The following is a 24,338-nucleotide window of genomic DNA, read 5'->3' as shown; positions in this document are numbered from 1 at the left end:
TTATTAAAATATGTTTACGTCAATAATCAATATTTTTAATTAATTTACATTTCATATTACAATATTTTGTTATATTTTTTTAAGAATTAATAAACTTTAGTCTTTTCCTGTTTCTTTTACCATGCTGAGATCTCTGTCTGTGTGAATAGTTACTAGCAGTAATTTTACACTTAAATACCCTGTCTAATATGTCTCCACTGAACCGAGAGGGTGGCAATATATAAGGCTACACTGATCTCTCTGCTATCTGTCATCTTCTTTTCCCTGCCGATAGGGAATACACCTATGTCACAAGAGCCCACCACACTCAATCAAGGCTGGACTATTTCCTCATCTCTCAGCCTAGGAACACACTGATATGGGACACCTTGATAGTTGAGGGGTGCAATCGGATAATTCACCATTCTGTCTTTCAGCAATAATTGGTCTTGCGAAGTTGCTATGCCAATCTGCAAACCTTGGCACCTTAGTCTCTCACACTAGAACAACTCTGGGGTAAACCTGCCTAAATCGTATGCTACCACCTGCTTAGCCCCAAATAAAGAGTTGTTGCACAAACGTTAAGAGCAACAGCCAAGGTAACTATAAGGAGGCAACTAATGAGAGATGCAGCCCAAATCAGTAGACAGAAGGCAGAATGGCAGGGCACTTTAGAGAGAGAAATTGTGGGCCTGACATGCCAATACATAGGTTGCCTCACAGCCACCCTTCCGTTTCCAGATGTCAACTCGAGAAAGAACGCATGGACTTCAATTAATTCTTTACCTCTAAGGCAACACATGCTACAAAAAATACAGACCTGCTGCTAAAATAAGAGTGAAAAGGCAGGCATGCTCCTAGCAGCACAAATAAGGCAGAGAGAAGCAGGGATGGCTATTCTTGCTATTAAGACTGGGTCCAGACAAAATGTCAGATGCCTGAAGGAAAAAGCAATTTCTACTACCTGAACCACTACACCCTCTTCTGTAAAATGTACTTACCCAGCACTAATAAGGTGGGTGGTGAGCTACTGACACATGAAATGACTAAAGAGGAGCTATCTCCAGTCTCCTGTACCATAAGACCCCCATTTAGGACAGCATTCCTGCAGAGTTTTATAAATGGACGAAGGCAGAGATTATGGATTACATATACAACACATTCAAGAAGGCCGAACAGACAGCCACGCCTGGATCTCTCTCCAATAGTGTTCTTATAATGGTCTTCACCAAACCAGGGATGGTTCTTCTCCCTTGTGGTAGCTACTTGCCCATCTCTCTCCTTAACAAGACATCAAGATACTTGCTAGGGTCCAGGCATCCTGCTCAAATGGGTAATTATCATAGTCGTCAACCTCACACAAGTGGGGTAAGTTCTGGGGAGATTGTCTTGAAATCAGCTCTGTACATTGGCCCACTCCCTGTGGTTGACCAAAGATCTACCAGAGGATGCGCTAGCCCTATTGCTTGAAATTGAAAAGGCCTTTGACTGAATGGAATAGGGGTATATCTATGCGACATTACACAAATCCAGTCTCTGCGCCAACTTTATTGCCAGAGTCTATTGGTTCCATTATTCTCCCTCAGCACAGGTTGACTGGTTAGGTTTTTTGTTGGATCCCTTTTAAAGGATGTCCGTTGTCCCATCTGCTCTTTTTCTTGGCCATGGAACCCTTGGCTGTTGCACTGCACAATCGAAGGTGACCGTGGGCATTCCTACCCCGGGAGGTCTGTTGACCTTATATCTGACTGCGGCTGACATCTACCCTCACTATTTCCCTCCCAACTCTGCCAGATATAATTTACATTTTTGGAGCAATAGCCGGGTGCAGGCCTAACTGAGGAAAGAGTTAGGCTCTCCCAATCTCATGGATAGCGACCAAAGCAACCATCAGAGGCTATCCATCTGATTGGAAGCCATCGCTTCTCAAATAGATGGGAATCTAAAATAATAAGGGATTAGAATGCATGGTACTAGGCTGTCTTGAGCCGCTCACTGAGAGGGTGAACTGGATTATGCCAAGTGGTCCCAATATAACTTGTCGCTATGAGGTAGGATGCAGGGGGTAAAAAACAAATGGTGGTACTGTTTAGGTTCACCTATGTGATGGGAATGCTCCCACTTCTAACATCCCTAAAGATACTGAAATCAGTGGACAAGGGAATCTAGGATTTAATTTTGGAATTCACAAAGCCTTGAATGGACTTTGCTAAACTTATTACACACAGGACATGCAAAGGCCTAAGGCTCCCTTCCTTGAAATATTACTGTGCAGCTCCACATCCTCCACTGTAGTTCATGACTTAGAGCACCATCATGAACAGTCCGCTGGGGTTATACTCGCTCTATGAACACAGTGCCACCACATCTGGGATCACAAACCCCATGGTTCAGGCCATGGTGAAAGCATGGGCATTAGCCTAGAGACTCTTATTGATTTATGCCAATCTCCATGATAATTGCAACAAAGGACAGGGGTTGGGACAATAATACTTCAGCAAAGCTAGGCTGCCCTGGAAACTTAAATACAACTACAATTACCAATGCTAACTGTCCTTTCATACATTCAATGCCTATCATCATGATTGTGCAAATGAATTTCTGCGATCCCCATGTATTTTACAATCATAGGTTCTGTAAGGAGGAAGCATTTTTAGCTTCCATTTCATTGAAGACATCCTGATAATCAGCAAACTCTGGAGGAATCTCAGTAGAATAGATAACACAAACAGTAGCTCCACCCTCGCAAAGCAGAGTAGATGGATTTCCTTCTCTGTGGAGATCATTTCTTCTGAAGCAATTTTCCTTACAAAATTCAGAATCCATCTTGATTGTGCACTCCAATCTAAAGTGGGATTATTCTCAGTGAGCCACAGTAAACCAAATATGAATTGAAATTGAAGAGCATCAATCCCATTAAATTGTAGTGTTTCACTATGTCTTTCTTGAAAGATTAGTTAAGCAGGCCCAGTGAGACTCACAATAGGACCAAATGATAAGTTTGTGCCATCTGCCTTGCTGTTCTACTTCTGTAGAGCCCTTCATCCAATCATTTCGGCAAATGTCAGGTCACAAAATGTTCCTGCCATACCAGAATCAATCATGATTGAAACTTCCTTCAATTTAGTTTTTCTAAGTAATGTAGTGTCATTGATAGTGTGGGGTGAGGAGAGGACGATTGTAAGTTTTTTTTCCAATTGCTGATTTTTTCAAATTGTATCTAATTCTGCACTCACCAGTCCACCTCACCCTACTGATATTGCTACAAGTTTTCATTCAGTGATTGCTTGGGTCTTTTTTGGCAATTTCTCAGAAAATGCCCGCTTGCACCACAGTATAGACATAGCTTATTCAATCTCCTCTTCTCTTTTTCTTCTTTTGATAATGATCTTCGTATGGTTCCAACCTGCATTGGTTCTACTCCATATTGACTCTCCACAGTCTCAGTACCTTCTGTCTTTATTTGATTAAATCTGGGTATAGTAGAACGAAAATTTCATTTTATTTGCCCTTTTCTTTCATTTTGACAAAAAGCTAGTCCTATCAAAGCTGAAATTTCAGTTGGCCTCTTGAGTACTTTGGCAAGAGCATCCTTTGATTTGTCTTTCAAACCTCTGTAAAAGACTGCTGCTCTTTTGCTTTCTGGCCACTCAGTTCCCATAACTAGTTTGTCTTATCAATATATTCTTAGGAACTCCATTTACATTCATCAAAATCATACAGGGTTATATTATTATTATTATGTGTTCTTATATAGCGCTCAACTTACCCTTGGGCATCTTGGCGCTTGCATTGGGAACCCGTCCTGGTTTTTCCCTGTGAGATAACCCGTACTGGGCATCCCCAAGGTGAAAGCCAGGCATCCCGCCGCGGGGGGGCCGTTGTGGAGATTAAGCAAGCTTGTTGCCCAGAGCTGCATAGTGTGAACTCGTGCTTAGAGTGGGCACCAAAGCGAGAATTATCGAGTCCGTGGACAATTGGGCTCCAGACCCTGCCGCGTCGGGAATTGAACCCTGGTCCCAGGTCTGACCTCTGCTTCAGGGTATGCCTCCTCTAACCAGTGAGCTACACTTCTCCACTAGGTTAGATCATTCCTTGAGACTAAAGGCATCGACCAAGCTGCTTCACCTCCACTGAGATAGGATATGATGAAAACCACTCGAGACAGTGCATCAGGGAAAATTGCAGGGCGGCACATGAAATGTAGTGTAGACTATGTCAAGAATATCAGAGCCTTTTGGGGATCACCATTGAATCGATCTGGAAAGGCTATTGGAGTATTGGAGATAAGGACTGAATTACCTCAATAGTGACCACAGGAATTTTGCTTTGGTGCTGTACCAGTTTTCTCTTTTTCTCCTGATGAGGGAAATCAAACACTAACTCCTACAGGAATACTATTCTTTTTAGATGTATCCCTCCTTGATCTTACTAGGTCTAATCTCAACCTCCTATGTTCCTCTCTAACTGCAATTAATTATTTTTCAATACCCTCTAACATTTCTTCTAGCTTTCTTAAATCAAGACCTTCTGCCATTCTACTCAGGTGCCAAAAATCACATGGGCACTTCACACTGTCAGAGGCCGCACCAGATCAGGGCAAAAGCAGAATGTCGACTTTTCCCAATGCCCCCTCCTGATCTGTCCTGTATTTTAGTGTCATCTCAGAATAGCAGTTAGGCCCAGAGGTGGGAGGGAGGGATTAGGGATTGAAAGAAGAGAGAGTCAATAGTTCTTCTTTTACTTCTCCGGTGTATCTCCTCACTTCTCATATTAATGAATTCAATTGTCGGTGGGATTTCACAGGAATTTCAATCACTGGAAGGATACATATATAAATTCACTTTCCCGTCTTTTTACTCAAAATTAAAACATCAATATGCTAACATTACTCTAATTACCCTATAAGATTCAACTGCATGCTTCTCCTCTTTCTATATTATTATTGAAGGCTTCTTTTATCATTGAATAATTGTTGACTCTTCAAGGTGGTGGGAAGACCAAGACATAAATAGTAACTAACCCGCCTACTGCCTAATCACACCACCTTTCTTTTGACGCTGTAGAAAATGTCATACTCTGGAAAGAGACACCACTCGGATACTGACACTACTCCCTTCTAGTATATTACACTCTGGAACTAGATGACTGCTGATAAACATGTTGACTCTACCCTGACTAACTTTTGTGGTGATACCCAAAAACACTGTTGAAAGTTGAACTTCCCCAGGTGAAGTGTGCTATGCAGAGGGTGAGCGCGCTGAACATTCTTTGGTTGTTTCTTGGTCTGCACCATAGAGCACAGACCAGAGAGCAGAATTTTGACGTCCATCTTGAAATTCTTTGAATTCCGATCTTGTCTCCAACTGGTATAATTCGTCTTCATTTTAGGTTAGTTCCCAAACCTGTGAGTGACTGAATTACCGAGTTGACTTCCTGAGACACTAGCATCCAGTCGACTTCTGACAGTGCCACTGTTGAAACAGCCTTTTAAAACATGTCTCAGGCCTGCCATTTTAATCTGTAGTGAAGTTTGTAACTGCCATTCTTGGCCTAGAAAATAATCCTATTGCCATGCCTTAACCTTCGTTTTTAATACACATATGCCCCCCTTGAGGTAGGCCCTGAGGGTCTTTAGGGCAGTGTGCATGGCATTTAAAATCTAAGACATATTGGTTTAAGTTTTGCATGTATTGGTAGTGAAAAAACCTTATTAGTTTTAATAAGTTGATTGGGAGCAGGTTGAAATGTCATGTTTGGACTCAAATAAATTGTAATTTAAAATACTTTTTATGGTAAAGTCAACTTTTAGGCTACATTTTGAAAATACCACTTTTAGAAAGTTGGCATTTTTCTGCCCAAAGGTTTCTAATGCCTTTTAGGAGTTTCCACCTACCTTGGCCAGTTGATGGCTCCCCTATTAAGAATGTGCATGGGGCACAGAAAGTGAACAGTAGACCTGGGTGTAGCTGGGTGAGTGCTATCCTGCCAATATTCCTGGGGCAGAATTGTTTCCTGCCCCACTAACATTTCAAAGGGCTGTTTTCAGCTGTTGCAAAGGAACCTGACACCAGATTCTTGTCACTCTAAACTTCTTGGAGCCTTGGCAGGTAAAAATAAGAACTTTCCAGATACAGATGTGGGGGTAACCTAGACAATTCCCTACTTCAGAACTGGAACCATGTATAAATGTTTGACCTCCTGAGCCACTCTTCAGTACATTCCTGGGCCCGTGGACACAGCAGAAGAAGGACTTCCTTGCTCTCCAGAGGACTGCCCTGCTGCTTGAAGCCCACCTTGTTCCCCAGGGGACTTCCCTGCTGCTTGAGGCCTTGCCTGTTACTCGGAGGGCTACCCTGTTGTTATCAGAGGACTGCCCTGCTGCTAGAGACTTGCCTTGCTTCTCAGAAGACTGCCATGCATTTTAAGGCCTGTCCTGTGAAGGAAGACTGACCCGTCCCCTTTCATCTCAGGTTATCTGAGTGATTTCAAGGGTCTGTTGGCTGACTTCCTGTTTTGAGCTACAGAACACAACATGCTCCACAGGCTTTCCTGCAACTGCCCAGCTGACCTGCTGCATCTGGACCTGCAACTGGACCTGCCTGAGTCCTGATGACTTCTGCTATAGTGAGTCTCTGATCCCCAGTAGGTGCCTACCCAGGTCCTGAAGTACTGGAAGCCTGGTGCTAGACTTTGAGAGGGTAACTATTCAGCTGGACTAACCTGGTGCCTGTATCTGGTCTACGCTCCTTCAGAGTAAGCCATAGTTTGTGACTTTCTCCCAGCACCCCAGTCTAGCATGACCAGATGATTGGGAGTGTTGCTTTGAGCTTCTTCTCCCTTGAGCCAATAACCCAATTTCTAACTGGAAGCACCTGAGTAATTTTACATTTTTTCCTCAGCTTTCTCTTGTACAGACCCACAAGTTCTAGTGTGCTCTTACTCGGATCCCAGATGTCTGCACTGTATGATAACTCACTCAAACGTTTTGGCTGTTAAATGCATTTTGCTTTGCTTATCAAGGGTTTAACTTTAATTTTATGACTACTGGTGAATCTTCTTCCTGATCTCCTTTGAGTTACATTTTTCTTCCTCTGAATTCAATTCTTCCTCATTTACTGAAATCATAATTTTCATCTCCTACCACATGGCTTACGGCTTGTCTTGATTTCTCTAATCTTAGTGTCAGCCTCCTTAACTTTTATGTTTTTTTAAACTTTTCAAGCATTTTGAATTAATTGAAGAAAGAAGCATAAGTCTATTCAAAACACTAAAAATAATATGCAATTCTTACATCAAGGCCTGTGGTTTTAGGCAATCTGTAAGTTTCATATTTGCCTGCCTATAAATTCTGATAAGTAAAATTGATTTGCTGAAGTCGAATTCATGCTGTGAATGATTGAGATCTTAGATGTAACAACAAATGCTTGCATTTTGTTTAGTGGAACAGAGTCAGTTTTGACAATTCCACCATACTGATATTTAAAATGACTGTTACTTGTACCTTTGTCATTATAAACAATAGTCTTTCGGTGAGTAATGTGTTTACACAAATTTTGAATTTTAGTTGACATTTGGCATAAAGAACATCTGTGAAAGATATATCATTTGAATGTTACTTTCAAATTTTGCAATCACTTTCATAAATTGTTCTGTGTTTTGTGTGCCTGAAACATTACGTACCATTGATTAATGTATTCCCTTTCTCAAACTAAGCAGGGAGATGTCTGATTCTTGAAGGAGGAATACATTTTGGGCCAGTTAACAAACAAAGGCTCTTTGTTTGTTAACTGGAGTTTAGCAGATTGGATGCTAAGTACAAATGTGTCATCCTGCAAAACTTCAATTAATCCACTCTGTTTCCAGTGGAGCATCGACGTTGTTCCTACCAGAACAGTCTGCTCTGGCTCTGAAGATAGAAACCTCTGATGGTCTTTCCAAGCTTGGGCAAGGTCTCAAAATGGCTCAGGTAACCCATCCTATTTAGACAGACATTCCAACAAATTTATTTATGTTATGCACAGTCAGGTAAAGCCTACAGGTCCCAAACAGGAGAGTATGAAATTACCAACAGTATATTGAGATATTTATGGGAGAAAAGTCAAAGCATATGGAGAAATATTTAGGAGATGCCAACTCCCATTTGAGGAGTTAGTTTTTGTAGAAGAAACTCTTTACAAGGTGGTCACTTTACACAAGGTGACCCCTCCGCAAACTTTCTGTGCCTTTAACAGAGAGCTTTGGTGGTGGCTTTGCTTATTTTTGACTAACATTCATATGCAGTGATAGACCATTAGAGACTCATTTCAGTTCTACACGCAAGCCTTACTAATGTGACAGCAAAGCTAAAATAGTAGGCCGACAGTCATTTTTATATTGTCACTGCAGTGTGGGCAGCAGCCCACAAGTGACAATTAACTTGCTACTGCAAAATTACAACACGATTACTACTGTAGCCCATTGGGTTTGTACACAGGGCCTGGCTGCAGGCCAAGCACCCACCTCCCCACCTCACGCAGCCAAAGGCTAAGCACTGCGGGGTTTGGTATCGATAAGTATGGTAATAAAACTAGAGGTGGACGGAACTCAGCAAATTTGCCTCCTTAGAATTCCATGTAGTTACAAATAAGCTCTGCGAGATTCCGCAGAGTTCTGTCAATTAGCAGCAATAGGCACATCGCTCAGCTCATCACACATTGTGATTTACTGCCAGAGAGCATGCCATGCAGAAGAATCAGCACAAAATGCACCATGCTGTGTGCCAGAGTATGTAGCCACTCTAATTGATTTTGCTTCTGCTCAAGTGGATTTTTTACTAGAGCAACAGCCTAGTGACTGAGAAAGGTTGTGTCCACCCGCAACAACCCATATTGGAACATTCTCTCTGGATTGTCCTTCTAGTAGCCAAAAATCAAGTTAAGTGATGTTTTGCCAAGTGCTCAAGAAAAAATAACACCACTCAGTAATTTTATTACAAGAGTAATGCTGATTCACCAAAATTCCACCAACAGAACAGAATGTTTCACCCATCCCTAAATAAAACCTGACTTCATACAACAAAAGAGAAACCAAGCAGTGGGCCATGGATCATTGCCCCTCCCCCTTATATCTTAATTCAAGTAAATTCAAATAATCCTATTCATATTTATGTGCACTCATTAAAAGCACCTGATGCCCCGAGCTGAGACCCTGTGGCCAAAACATAGTAACAATGATTCATCACATGCAAATATTTCACAGGGGAACATCCCATTGAGATTTCAGAAGTGTTCAAGTTGTTCTTTTCATTTTTATTGTGAAAAACTAAAAAAGTCCAAACAAATCAGCAAAGACAGCCAACACATTTTGTCCACTTGAGTGGACCACTTCAGGGAGTGTTAGAGTTTTATTAGCTAGTCAAAAGAGGCCAATAAGTCCTTCAGTGTCCATGCACCATCATGTGGACTTCCTCTAAAGTCGTGGATAAGAGCCATGTCCCGGTTTGGACTATCATTTTGTTTTTAAATTTCAAAAAAGTTTTAGGCCAATCAGCCACATGGTCAGCACCTTGATAAGTGCCAATCACCACACCATCACTTTTCTCACACCACATAAATTAAAGGAAAGAAACGTTGTTAATTGATCTCTAACATACCCTGAAGAAGTCCACTCAAGTGGACGAAAGGAGTTGGCTGGCTTTGCTGTGTGGTTTTGAAATTCTTTGGTCTTTCACAACCAAAATAGAAAGAACAACTTGAATACTTCTGAAATCTCGATGGGAATTTTGCTCTGTGAAATATTTGAATGTGGTGCACCTCTATTTGTATTATCACTAAAACCTGACTTTACCTTAAAAAAAACTAGAAATTCACTGAAAACAAAGATCAAAGTAATACTAGGCATGGTAATACCTTAGATATTCCATGAAAAAAACAGTGTAAAGTCATGTTATGGTTAGGTGAAAATGTCTGTTAAAAATATAATTTTAAACTCAAAATAAATCGCTGAAATTCTCCAGTTATTGTTAAATGAGGCAATTGTAATGTGTGCAATTTTCATGTTACATCACCCATGACATATTCTATGATATAATTGATAACATCACTTGTGGCATCTGAAATGACAATATTAATGACATCACTGTACCTGTCAAGAGTACGTTCTCCCCCCAACTTTCTGCTAGATTTTACTGGTGTTTGAACTCTGGACACTAGGGCATTGCCACCCAGTGGCGAGTCTAGGTACTCTGTCCTTTAAAATGTGTAGAAATGGCTAATCCCTGATTGGCATGTTAAACTTACTGTAAATCCCTTGTATATGGGTACTTATGTACGTTAAATGTCACTATTGACTACAGTACCTATTGCGCCACCACCAAAGGGACAAGGCAAAACATGTTTTCAGGCCTGCCCCTGAAGCCTCCTTGTGCTCTTTTGAAACTGTAAATTCGACCTGGCAAATACATGTTTTGCCAGGCATACACCTTCATTTTCAAGAATGATAAGTCACTAGGATTGGTATATTTTCCAAATTTGTTGCTGGGTCTACGTGTGGTAAGGAGGTCCTGAATTTGTGCATTTTTAAAATAGTACTTATTGGAAATCCTGAATCTCTGTTGTAATATAGGAAAGGGAGAAACTTGACCTCTCTCATAAAAATCTCCAATGGTGACCAACCCCAGCTGTTCCCATTGCTTCCCCATAGCATCATGAAAGGGAGGTGGAAAAAGCGAAGATCGCCACATGGGGATATATCGACAGAGCTCCGGTATCACCAAATATTTACGCACTCTGACCCAGATCTTCCAAGCACTATGGATCACCTTGAAGTGAACCCTCTTGTAGTAAATCAGTTCCACCTGCTCCAGCAGTAGCCCGGTAGCCTCTTTTCCAACAGCAAATTCATATATCGTTGGTGTTCTTACCTCGTTTTCTGCCTCCTTATCCATATCTACTGTAAACAAGATAGGCATATGTTGCAAGAGGGCCGCCCAATAATAAAATGTAATATTCGGGACCGAGAGCCCCCCTATTCCTTGTGGCAGAGTCAAGTATTTAATTGACCTTCTCACCTTCCATATTGCCAAATAGAGTTAGAGAAGATGGACTCCAGGGTCTTCAAAATCTATCTATCTATTGCCAGTGGGATTGATCAAAACAAATATAATATTTTAGGCAATATAGTCATTTTTTAAAAATGTCTTCTTTCAATAATAGATAAGTTCAGCCCATTTATTCTCTTTAAATCTGTAGATGTAGACTTTATCACTGGTTCAAAGTTGATTTTACCTATTATATCAACCTTCGGGCTGATACAGACCCCTGGATAAACTGCAGATTCTACCTGCCGGGAATCATTAAAAATCAAGTTCACTGTACAAACAACTAATGTTTTCCCTTCATTTAAGGAGGAACCCAATGCTTGCCCAAGTCCTTCAGCTATAAGTGTAACTTCCCTGATTGCCTCTGTTGGGTTTGTAGTTAAAATAGCAATATCATCAGCCTACGCCAAAACTTTAGTCTCATAACCTCTACTTACAACCGGCTTAATCTCCTGACTCTGTAAAAACTTCTCCACCAAGGGGTTAATGTATAAGGTAAATAATATATCGGAGCTGGGACATCCCTGTCTGGTTCCCCTCAATATTAATATGTTCCCTGATTCTCTCCCCATCAAATGTAGCCGGGCTCTTGGATCAGACTACCTGGCTTTAATGGCCTCTATATTTAGAGGCCCAAAGCCTTTTAGCTCCAGTACCTCCAACAAAAACCTCCAGGCCACCCGGTCAAACACCTTCTCAGCATTGAGGAGGATCATGGCCATCTGCCTTCCAGTCCCAGCCCTGATATCAAATAATGATATATCGCACTTGACATGGTCTATTGTCCCTTTCCCGTGTATAAAGCCATGCTGCCATGGGGAAACCAGGTGTCCTATGACCCTCAGCCGATTGGCTAAAACCTTTGAATATATTTTGGCATCCGAGTTTATTAGGGATATTGGCCTGTATGAGGCAGGATTGTCTACTGGTTTGCCTTTTTTTGGAAAGATGATAAATATCAGTCTCGTTCCAGGACACTGGTGAGCAGCCACCATGTTGTACGCCCCTGAATAAATCGAGTAGTAACGGGGCTATCAATGTTTGCATTGCCTTGTATAATTTAAGGGGAATCTTATCTAGGCCAGCAGCCTTCCCTGATGACAGATCTTGCAATGCTGCAAGGACCTCCTCAAGTGCCAAGTCCCCTTCTAGCTCATCCATAGCCGTACTATCCAAAATTGGCCCAAGGTCTACATCTGTTATTATACGGGATATATCCTGGAGAGTTCCTGTGTCTTCACTATACAGAAGTTGGTAATATTCCTGAAATAGCCCCAATATATCGGTTGTATTGATGTATGTGTGACCACCCTTCTTAATTGAGGATATTAAATTTCGGAATGTTTTCTGTCGAGTGCCGCAAAGCGCATCTTTTCCCCACCAGTTCTCCATTCTCATGCGAATCATGTTGCTGCGTCTGGAATTCTTCCGCCGATTTCTGGGCATGCCAACCATTTATCTCTGCTTTGAGGTCAATGACTTGGTGCTGAGATTGTATAACCTCCCACCCCTGGGATGTTAATAACATATGTTCTTCTTCGGCTTTGGCCAAGTTGCTTAACAGTTGCTCATTCTTTGCCTGACACAGTTTCCTTTCCCTAGTGACAAAACTAACCGTTTCCCCCTAAGACCCAACTTAAACGAATTCCACACTATACCCCTACTAGCGCTGAATCTATTGATGTCCATGAACTCTTGGAACCATCTCTTGATGTGCTCAATATAGGCACTACAGATTTATTAAGTGGATCCTTGGTGGAAAGGAACTAGTCAAGCCTAAAATACTTCCTATGAGGACAAGAATAGTATGTGTAGCCTGGATTATTGGGATTCTTAATACTCCAGGTATCCACCAAGCCATGACTGCTCATCAGGGATGTCAGTGCCCCATATACTCTAGGCTTTCTCCCTTGATAGGTTCCCCGATTTGGTTACCCAGGAAAATTCTGCATGGAAATAATAAAATCTCCACACATAACTAGTGGGCAGGGCCAAGTTGCCAATTCCACCTCAAGGTGATCGGAATTGTTTGGATAAATTTGATGTGATCAGTTTACCTCGCACACTGTAAGGCCAACCTCTAATTCCACCAGTGCCCACCTCCCAGTGTGTCCGAAGCCTTACGCTTAGCCATGTTTGTGGATATTGCCATTCCCCGAATAGTCGAACTCTGTGACATGCAGACCAGCAAGTTTTAACCCCTGATGCCCATTGAACCCCTTTTCCCCATGAAATAAATGTCTCTTGCAGGCACATGATATTAAAGCATTCATCCGCACAAATTTGGCCAATCTTAGCCTTTTCTCTCTATTATTCAGCCCACCATCATTCATTGGGCAAATGTTTACTCTGCCCATTTTTATACCAGATTGATGTACCACTGTTGGATTTTATACATACGTAATGTGACTCTTCTGCATTGGACTCTATTTTATCTCTGGGTATATTTTTTCTTGAGTTTCCACCTCTGCAATCCCCCCTCCTTGCCACAGTCTCCTCTGTCCACCCACCCACCATTCCACCCCTCCCCCCTTCTCACCACCACCCCTGAGAAGCAATAAGACTGTGGTCTGTTCTCGATGGATGCGGCAAGCACACAAGGAGCTCCATAATACTACACCCATGCACATATCACCATTATGCACACTTACCTGAGAAAAAGATTATTGGAATTCACTTTCGTTATTTTTTGTCTTTCTTCTCTCCTCTTCCTTTGATTTTTTTCTCACTCCTTTTACTTTTCCTTTCCACCCCTCCACCCCCTTGTGCTACTAAGAGAACTCATCACCATTAACCTCATTGCTTTAATTACTAGTTTCTGCACAGAGTGGTAATCCTCAGTTCCCTTCCTTAATGCCATCTTATCACCATCTTCAAATTCAGCCTGACCTGCCTACCTATCTCTAGGTTGAAAGGCTTTCTAAATATTCCTTAGCTTTAACTTCAGAAACAATGAAACGCATTTGCCCCCTCCCCCAGATTCACTTTTAACCGAGCTGGATTGTTCAGAAAGGCTTGTGCGTTCTTATCCTGGAAGGGTTTAATCAACTGCATTAACCGCCAATGCCTGTCAACAGTAGTATGGCAAAAGTCTGGCTGGACATAAAATGAGACTTCTCCTCTGGTCCTCTTTGCTCCAGGTCTAGCTCTTTCAAAAATTGCTTGTCAAAGCAAAAAGTTTCCAAAGTACACTAAAATGGCTTGTGACATTGCACCTTCTCTTAGTTGATATTGCTGCACAAATGGGACGCGGTGGGCCCGCTGCACCTCTTACGCCCAATTTCAGTCCGTTAGTTCTGGGAAAGTGTCCCTTAATAGTTCCACTACATAAGCTCGATCATCCAAACCCTCAGTCCCCTCAGGAATCCCAAGCACGCAAAGTTTGGTGCGTCTCTGGTGATTTTCATGCTCTTCCAATTTCCATTGTATGTCTATTAGTTGGGATTTGTGAGATTTAGTTACCGCCTGAGAAGCTATGAGATCAGTCTCTGCAGAAACAATTCTTGTCTCCAGATCCGTCATCCGATAGAACTACATGTATTGGTAAGTTTACTAACCACCCCTTGCACTTTTCGCAGGGTGGATTGACTTTTGCTGTTATACAGATGTGTCTTGTCCCGGTGCATAGATATCACCTGATAGATGGTCTCCAATGTTGGGGAGTTTGGTGCAGCTATGCCTATACCCCATGGACCACTGGGCGGGAGCCAACAAATTAATTAGTAGGGGTATAATCCCAGACAAGATTCTTGCCTCCTGTTTTTTTCCCTCTCTTATGAACTGTCCGGGTCCAGGTGTCATTATCCTCTTCAAGATCGCTATCATATTTACTGAGGTCAAAGGAGATGCCAGAGCCATCATCCGTCCACTCTGCCCCATCTGATACAGAGCATAAGTAATCGCTGGGCTCTTTTTCCAGATTACCCTTATCAGTCTCTTCCTCCCCCTAATAACCGTCTGCCAGGGTTGATCCTGAGGGGTGCAGTGTATTGCCTTGTCTGGGCTCTTGCAGAGGTTTATCTAAGGGCATTGAATGGGCATTGCCTGTAATTGAAGCTGTGTCTGGCCCACCCCCGCCCACGGAACAAGCTCCTGTCTCTCCTTCTCTGCCTTCCCCCTTCGAACATAGCTCCAGGCTACTAGAAGCTGTTGGCCCATTGCTACTTTGGCCCCTACCCTCAATAGTAGACGGGGAGAGGAGGTAGTTCACCATCATAGGCCTACCTTCATTCACTATCCGGTCAGGTGTTTGACTTCCTCCCAGTGTTGCAGGGGTGGAGTCCAGCCCCCAAGCTGTTCCTAACTCCTGTTCCTGTTCAGGGCTGGCGTTGAGTAAGGCTGCATCCCTTGCGCTCAGCTCCGCTTTCAATGCGGGGCATCGCTGGCCAGACGCTGTTTCCCGGTGGCCCCGCCTCTTCTTCTCCTCTTCTCTCCGAGGGCTGCTTGTGTTGTTCTGGCTGTTGCAAACGGCGTCCCTGTCAAGGTGTGGGTTCTCCCAGAGTCTCAGCACTATCTTCACCTGCCTCAAGAGGACCCTTGAGCATGGGACGAGCCGTCTTCACCTTAGAGGCTCCACTAACCGGTTTTGGACCCATAACATCAGGCGCTGGCAGCAGGGCGACAGCAGTGGTGTAGGACTTGGCCCTTTTTGACTAAAGTCCCTAAACTTTTTGCTTTCCCCCTAGAACTTTTATCTGACATGGTGCCAACCTAGATGCTTTGAACACTTTGCCACTGCTGATCAGTGTCAAAGTGCAAGTGTTCCCTGTATAAAGTGTAATTGTAACTGCTTGTCCATGATTGGTATGTTTGCCTTACTAGTAAAGTCCCTAGTAAAGTGCACTATGTGTGCCAGGGCTGGTAATGCAAATTCTACTAGTGGGCCTTGGAGGAAAACCAAAGGGTCAGAGAGCATGAGTTGGAGGTGTTAAAACTTAAAACTCAGGCAGAGGAGAGGAGGCTGCTCATTGAAAGTGAAAAGCGAGCAGAGGAGAGCAGGAATGCTCTCGGCTTGGAAGGGAAAAAGATTCTCTTAGCTCATGAGTTAAGCATGAGGGAACTGGACATTAAGGTTAAAAAGGCAGAGTCCAGTTTGAATGGTGGCAGCGTACAGCGAGTGCCAAGTGTGGATGAGTACAAGTGTGCACTGGAAGACTGGGTGTTGGTGAGTATGGCAAATGATTTGAAGGGGGTGCTCAACCTTACCCCTAGGGAGCCTTGGCTTAGTAATTGTTTTCCAGGATTGCGCCAACCCGTGTTAGGGTGCAAGTTCTTTGATTCCCGGGAGCTGGCACAAGAGCCGGACCCCTGGTCATGGATACAAGGGCCTGAGAGGGCCCTAGAGAGGGAAGAGAGGCAAAGTAGAACCGGTAGGTCCCAGAGTAGTGGGGGGCATGCAGGCTAGCACCCTGTCAAATGGAGAGGGAGGGAGTGTGAGCTTCTTCCCCAGGGGTTTACCACCCCACCCCAGAGACTGCAGGGTTTCTTACAGGAGCACCAGCTAGGAGGCCTAGCACCTACTTGCCAGCTGTGCGAGGAAGAACACCTAGAGTCAGGAGGGCATAGGGCATCTGTCACCAGAGCTCCCACAGTCCTGAAGTTTTAGGGTACCATTCCTAAATGGCAGGCACAGAAATCTAAATGGAAGGTTAAGGGAGGGAGGTGTCCCTCAGTGGGAAAATCCGTGGGCATGTGTACAGCCAGTAGGGCTGGGTCTCCAAGGAGTGACCAGGGTACACCCACATCTAACCTGGAGGACAGGAGAACTGGCAACAGTGTCCTGTCTGATGGGTCTTCCATTTATTCCACTCTAGGTGGGGGTCGGCAAGGAGCCAGCACCCCTAGAGAGGCCCTAACTGTATGTAATCCACCATGGAGTGGCATAATTGGCCCAGGGAGTAGTGACCAAGAGAAACTTGGCCCTTTTTGACTAAAGTCCCTAAACACGTTGCTTTCGCCCTAGACCTTTTTTCTAACATGGTGTTGCCAACTTAGATGCTTTGGACACTTTGCCACTGCTGATCACTGTCAAAGTGTAAGTGTTCCCTGTATAATGTGTAATGGTAATTGGTCGTCCCATGATTGGTATGTTTGCCTTACTAGTAAAGTCCAGTGTAAAGTACACTATGTGTGCCAGGGCTGGTAATGCAAATGCTACTAGTGGGCCTGCAGCACTATTTGTGCCACCCACAAAAGTAGCCTTAAAAAGGGAACTCAGGCCTGCCACTGCAGGGCCTGCATGCAGTTTGTTAAACTGACATGTTGTCCTGTCAAGTGCACTGACTTGTCAGACCTTACCCTTCCCTTTCTATGCACATCAGATACACCTATGGTAGGCCTAGGGTACCCCCTGGACAGGGTGTAGCGCATTTTAAAAGTAGGACATGTACTAAGGTGTGTGTCATGTCCTGACAGTAAAATCATCTCCATTTGGTTTTTCACTGTTAAAAGGCCATCTTGCCCATAGGACAGAATGGGAAGGCTCTGTAATATGTTTTCCAGCCTATCTTCCCAAATGCTTAAGATGGAAAGGTGAAGTTTAGTATGCCTGAACTCACAGTGTAATAGCACATCTTTTTATGTAGGTGGTTTTTGCATTGTGTGTTCAGAAGCCACTCTTTTAGAAATGGCTGACTTTTTGTGCTCTGACATTTCTGTGTATCTCTGCCTGACTGTGGATTGACTGTCTGGATTTGAAAGCAATAGGATCTGGGGTATGTCTTGACCCAGAGGATGAAGTAAGACAGCAACAGGCTGACCTGTATCTGGAGTGTAGGGGGAAGAGAAGCCCCTAGAGTTGAAGAGGCCTGGGTTGCTGCTATAAAACCATTGGCTCATCTCCTGCTGAGTGATTGAGAATCCAGACCCGCACTAATCAAAGGAAGAAAGGTGTCACTGGCAGGGATGCACCCAGAACTGGTTTGAACAGGGGTCAGTGCCCCTGAAACACAAAGACTTCAAAGCCATTGAGGGGTATAACTATGAGAGCTGAAGCCCCTGAAATTTGGAGAATGGCTTGATCAAGTGTGAACAAGACTGGTGCTACTTCATGGTCAAGAGGACTTTGCCAAGGAAGAAACAACTGAAGAGATTTAAGGATAGGACTGACCCTTGCTGTGTGTTCTGGGGCTGGCCTGCAGTTTGCTGTTTTAACCAAGGGAAGGCTAAAGGGACTGTGTGCTGTGTCCCCCTACTTGAAGGACTTTGCTGTGTGCTTTGTCCTAAAGTAACTTATCCACAAGGGCCTGAGGTGATCTGGCTCCCTGTTCAGAAACACAGGAAGATCAAAGTTACCCTGAGAGTCTCAGCGGCACTGTGTGTGCATGCATGTTGCAGCCTGAGACCCTCGTAAGAACAGCCCTGTGATTGTGGGTGCCTGGAGTACAAGTGAGTCTCAGCGACGCTGTGTGCCTGTGCTTTGTGCAGCCTGAGACCTTCATGAGGATCGGCCTGTGATCGTGGGAATCTGGAGTCCAAGCAAGGATCAGCAACGCGGTGTGCATGTGCTTTGTGTAGCCTGAACCCCTTTGTGAGGATTGTCCAGTGAACGTATGCACTGGAATCCAAGTGAGTCTCATCGACGCTGTGTGCGTGTGCGTTGAGCACCGTGAGACCTTCGTGAGGATTGCCTTGTTATTGTGTGCACCGGAATCCAAGTGAGTCTCATCAACACTGTGTTTGTGTGTGTTATGCATCGTGAGACCTTTGTGAGGATTTGCCTTCTGATCGTGTTCACCAGAATCCAAGTGAGTCTCATCAACACTGTGTGAGTGTGCGTTGTGCACTGTGAGACCTTTGTGAGGATTTGCCTTTTTATCGTGTGCACTGAAGTAAAGTGAGTCCCAGCGACGCTGTGCGTGTGATCTTCGTGCAGCCTGAGAGCCGTGTGTGGAGTGCCCAGTGATCATGCACCCGAAGCGTAAGGAAGACTCAGCAACGCTGTGTGTGTATGCTTTGTGGCAGCTTGAGATCTTTGTAACTAAAGTGGCCCGGACCGGCAGTCCCGGAGGAGCTGAGTTGCCGGCCCGAGCTGCCGTTGAACATTCACATAGCTGCATTCGAGGCCCAGCTGCTGGATGAGGAGAGGAGAGTGAGTTTTCACCCCCCAGGTAACGTGTGTTGACTCCTGGGGCGGGGCTCGGGCTCGGGGGAGACGCTCTCGGCCTCTCTCTTGCGTTGGCTGCGCAAACCTCTGCTTCAGCTCATATTGCGGCCCGTATTGCCAAGGGAGTGGCAGTACACGGGCCGGAGTGCGAAGCTGCACTTTTTGATTACATCAACCCGTGTTGGGGGCATTGAGAGGCTGACTGCAAGACAGAAGGAGAGGCGGAGAGACTGCCTAGGGCCCGGTGATCGGGCCTGAGTGTATTAAGCATTATTCCATTTCTGCGGAACGGAGTACCTGACTGTCGTATTACACATTGCATCATTTATGCATAACGGAGTACCTGATTAGAGTATTACGCATTGCATTATTCCTGCATAACGAACTACCTGATTACTGTATGACGCATGGCATTTTCTCTGCATAACGAACTACCTGATTGTCGTATGACGCATTGCCCTGTTTCTGCATAACAAACTACCTGATTAGCTTATTGTGCATTGCATTATTCCTGCATAACAAATTACCTGATTAGTGTAGTACGCACTGCTTATTTTTAAATAACGACATATCTGGTGGTTGTAATATGCATTTAATTATTTTATCTTGCAAAGTGCCTTATTGTTGCGTTACGCATTGCATTCTTTTCATTGCAGAGTCTCTGATTGCTACGTTATGCATTACAGTATTTTTACATTGCAAAAGTGCCTGATTCTATTATTACGAACTGTATGACATGTTATTAGGAGTACAGAAGAATGCCTAGAAGTGCTCATTAATATTTACAGAACTTACAAGGGCTGGCTGGCCTAATAACCGGCCAGGAGAAATATTACACAACCTCATATGTTGGATTTGTATTGTGTGGTCTTATCGTATATCTTTTTATATAAAGTTTATACTAGTTTTTTATGACACTTGTGTGGAGTCTATTTGTGGTGTCATCATTGGATTGTTGTGAGCGTGGTTGCAAATACTTTACACATTTACCTTGAAGATACGCCTGGCTGCTCGTGCCAAGCTACCGAGGGAGTGAGCGGGGCTATCTAAGAAGGTGACCTTCCTTTCCCTGACATTGGAACGCGGGTCCCTACTTGGCTTAAGGTACCTACCTCAGCCAACCAGGGATCCCGGGTCTAACAAGCGGTAAGACATGAATTGCAGTGTAGCTGCTCCGAATTAACTTTGATGAGACGTTTTACTATCACGTAGCTCCCCAAGGCTCCAAGGTGCTTAGCTCCACATTGAAGGGTCATCTCATCCTCAAGGCAGAATGCACACTTTAGTTTTCGAGCTCTCTCATGACCTGCGTGCAGCTACAGTCTCGTATGTTGAAAGCAATGGGGTATCCCCGTGTCCCTCAGAACCAGGGCATTTATATCATAAATAACAATTGGTTCTGTCGGGTAAGAAAAATTCTTTACAGTTCAAAGCACTTATGTAATATCAATGAATCTTCGATAGAAGTTGGAACGCATATACAATAACATTTTTAGGCGGTATCAAAAACTTTTTACTTTTCTTTTTCAACAAGCATTGCACAAATTCAAAATAAAAGCTGTCTAGTTATTCATAAAACAGAACGACACAAGTGACATAAATTTACAGTGAATAAAGTGCCCAAGTGATAGAAGGTGACTGAGTGTATCATACATGGAAGTGAAAGGATGATATGTTGAGTAATACACAAAGAAAGATTTTTACAGGGAAAAAGGAATTTTTCAAGTCCAAACAATATAAGCTTTAAGTATCTCTAGTCCAAGCAACAATCGCTTAATAATTCAAGGACAACAAGACCTAAGAGTGTATGGACAAGTGTATCCGTCGACTTTTCGACCCTAACATGGAGGGTCTTCTTCAGGACAGAGGGGCAGGAGATATGACAGCCTGAAGGAAAAAATAACTCAAAGGGTACTGGTGAGTGGTTACGGGCAAAAAATGCTGATAAACTCAACAATTCCATATGTATTTATGGATTCTGTTAACTGAAGTGTACATGGCCATTCAATTCACGAAGTAGGTGGGAATGTCTTTACAAAGGACCCTTAATTAATAAAGGAAAAGAGGACCTAGTTAGTCTTAACTCAACCAGGCTCAACCGTGTTCCTGGCATCATGAGTGACAAGGTATCATACCTGGAAAAGATGATTCTAGCTGATCGTCTTAGGTGAAAGTGCTGTTGTGGTCAATCACCTAAAGTTAAAAAATTAAACCAATGAAAGAATTGTACCCACACACATAGTGATGAGGTGATTTGTGACTGTTTGAATTGAAACATACCCTAATATCTGGATGTAGCCCAAGAACAATGTCTGGGTACTGTAGGCGATAGTAAATTCATCAAACAAAACTGCATGGATAAGGGAATTAAATTAAGGAACTGGCCGTTACATATACAATAATGAAATGGTCTACACACTGTCCAGTGATTACCTTATATGAATGGGATACATCATATCAATTGGGAGGCATCTCTTTTGTCACGGGCTGATCATGGTAATAATCAGATTCTGTGAATAAGATTATGAAAATATGGTCAAAAATTGGGCAAAAAGGTTTAATAGCTCTTCAAAAGAGGAAAAATTGTAGAGTGCACTAACGAAGGTACCTTTTAGTGCGAGCAGCGAGATAGCTATTCACTTGTAGCAGTCTCGAGCGGGAATCAAACGGAACGATGAATAATGACACAGACTCACTGTATGTGGTTATTAGAACTGGCCAGGAGCCCGTGCACTTGGTCCCTTTTATTAACAGGCTCACATCACTCGTGACGCCTGTGAGGGATGCGTGTGGGGATGCAAGTGTGCCCACTCCCATAGGGGAGTGGCTATCAATTCTACGCCTGTCGAGATACTAGAACGTGTATCGCAGGACATAACATTCCTCCCAAATTTTAATAAAACAAAAGCTCTATTGTTCAACCTGTAGGGATAAACAGTAACAAAATATACACCACAGGGTCCATCAGTTTCGCGGGTCCGGCATCAGGAAGACGGTAGACAAGGGCTGGTGAATTTGACTGTGGCAGGACACTCTCAGCAGGTATTCATCATTTAACCTGATCGATTCAGGACACAAACTCTTGCTTGAAAATGTCATCTGCGCACTAGGAACGTGCCGGTATAAGCATGTCCTTTAGTCCCACGTAACTTATGTCTGCTGACCTGGATGATGGTTTGTGGTGTGTAACAATAGTTCATTAGCTGGGTGAGTCAAGATCATGGTGGGAGTTCATGGTGAAAGTTCATTGTATTATTTCTGGATCACCTGAAGTCTCTCTTAGGCTGTCTTGCTGTGTCCGGTGACCTGTCGGTGGGGCAATGTCTCTTCCAGCACTCCCGCCTGGGAGGCCCTTCGTCAAGCTTGCCACAGGACTGCTGGTAGGCTGCCATGGGGCTGCGTGTGTGCCGACTGGGAGCAGCTGCAAACCGCCGAGGAGTCAGTAGCCAGTCTCACACAAACCTCAAGGGTCTATGGGTCTTGGTCAGGACATGCTCTTGTTGCCACAGTTCAGGTGCAGACCAGGTTAGCAGGTAGCCTCTGAGTTTCCTTGTTGGCTAGTTTGGCAATAATGTAGGACTCCAATCCATGTGTGTCCTAGATGGTGTCGGTAGATGCACTTGATGAGGACTGGCATGGTAGCGTTGCCAGCCGTGTGGTGAATCGGGACGATGGCGGGTGAAGACTTGCCTTGATGGTTGCAGGCATTTAGTCTGGAGTCGATCACCTGTGCCAGGGAGTGGCCAGGTACCTCCATGTGCTCTGGGGAGGCACTTGCATTCATGTACTTGGACTTCTTGGGTTGTTGGGACTTTGATGACGGAGGAGTGATGAACATGCTGAGAAACGTGAGGCTTGAGACTCAGTTCATGCAGGCTGTGCGGCTTACTCTCGGACTCCCGCTGTGCGGTTGCCAGTAAGAAAAACACATCAGACGGTGGACTATCCTTCCTGCACCTCTATACCAGTTCTCTGTTTAGTAAAAGTCCCACGCTACAATCCCAGACACCAACCGCCCTGTGGTGCCACTGTTATCCAGATCCTAGAGCATTGTTTTAAACGGTGTGCGTAGGGATAAAAAATGTCCAGGGATTTGCTCTGAGAATATCCAACGTTTCTTTATTGTTCAAAATTCAACAGTTCACAAATAACAGGGAATTTCAGCCAACGCGTTTCATTCTCATTGAGAACTTCATCAGGGCTTCTCAAGGAAAGACCTTCTTGAGGGAGAGAACATATAAGCTCTCATAGATTTTAAGAACACGGTGATGTTGTGCGACGGACTTAAGATAGCTAAGGCCATGCCGAAACCTGAAAAACAGCCGTATTCAAACTGGAATTGTAATCCTGAATTTATTCAAAGAGATCCGAAGGGAAAATCTTCCACCGACAAAGTTTTTAACCAATCTATATTTGACTGGATAATCTGATGACTGCCGCTGTCCACGTTTCTTTAAAAAATAAGGTCAGCTCCCAATCTGCTGGAACCTTTTGCGTGACAATTTTTTTTTATTTCAGACGACTCCAGGTATTAGCCATAAATTTCAAAGAGCACTACCCCAATGGCCACGATCAGACCTGCTAGCGCATCTCACGTAAGGGCAATTCTATCAAATGACTCCAGAAATTAACTCTGAAGTTTTAAAGGGAAATAACCCAATAACCACGATCAGGCATGATAGTATCCAGGACAGCTTTCAATGTGCAGTTGCCAGTTCCTTCTCGGGTTATCCCCCTCTTCCCTTGCTGTCGCTGTGTCAGGACTCACTCCTGTTGTAGCTTGGGTTTTCTTCATCGTCCGGCTCTGCCACTCATGACTTCCTCTTCTGACCTCAGCTGGTTGTCCGATTCTTGGTGCAGACCCTCTGGTCACACGTCCACGTGTCTTGCTGAGTGCGGTGTCATGCACATGGCACTGATGACGTAGCTGCCATTGGGCCTGGACGACAGGTGGAGATGGTCAGCTAGGAGAGGAGGTTTCTGGATGGACGTCGTAGCCACATGATTGTCTCTTCTGAATCTTCTCTCGCACCTCGGGCATTTGCGGTCAAGGGCAGGGATGCCGTTCAACTGTATGCCGACACTCGGGGCTGGACGGTCTCACTGTGAAGCGATGGGTGCAATGCGGTTTGCGCTTGCTGTGGCTTACGTGTGTTTCTCCCTTGGTGCTGTCGC

This window comes from Triturus cristatus, chromosome 5_2 (assembly GCF_964204655.1).
Source record: "Triturus cristatus chromosome 5_2, aTriCri1.1, whole genome shotgun sequence".
Classification (NCBI taxonomy): Eukaryota; Metazoa; Chordata; class Amphibia; order Caudata; family Salamandridae; genus Triturus; species Triturus cristatus.
Note: the sequence above shows the minus strand (reverse complement) of the source record.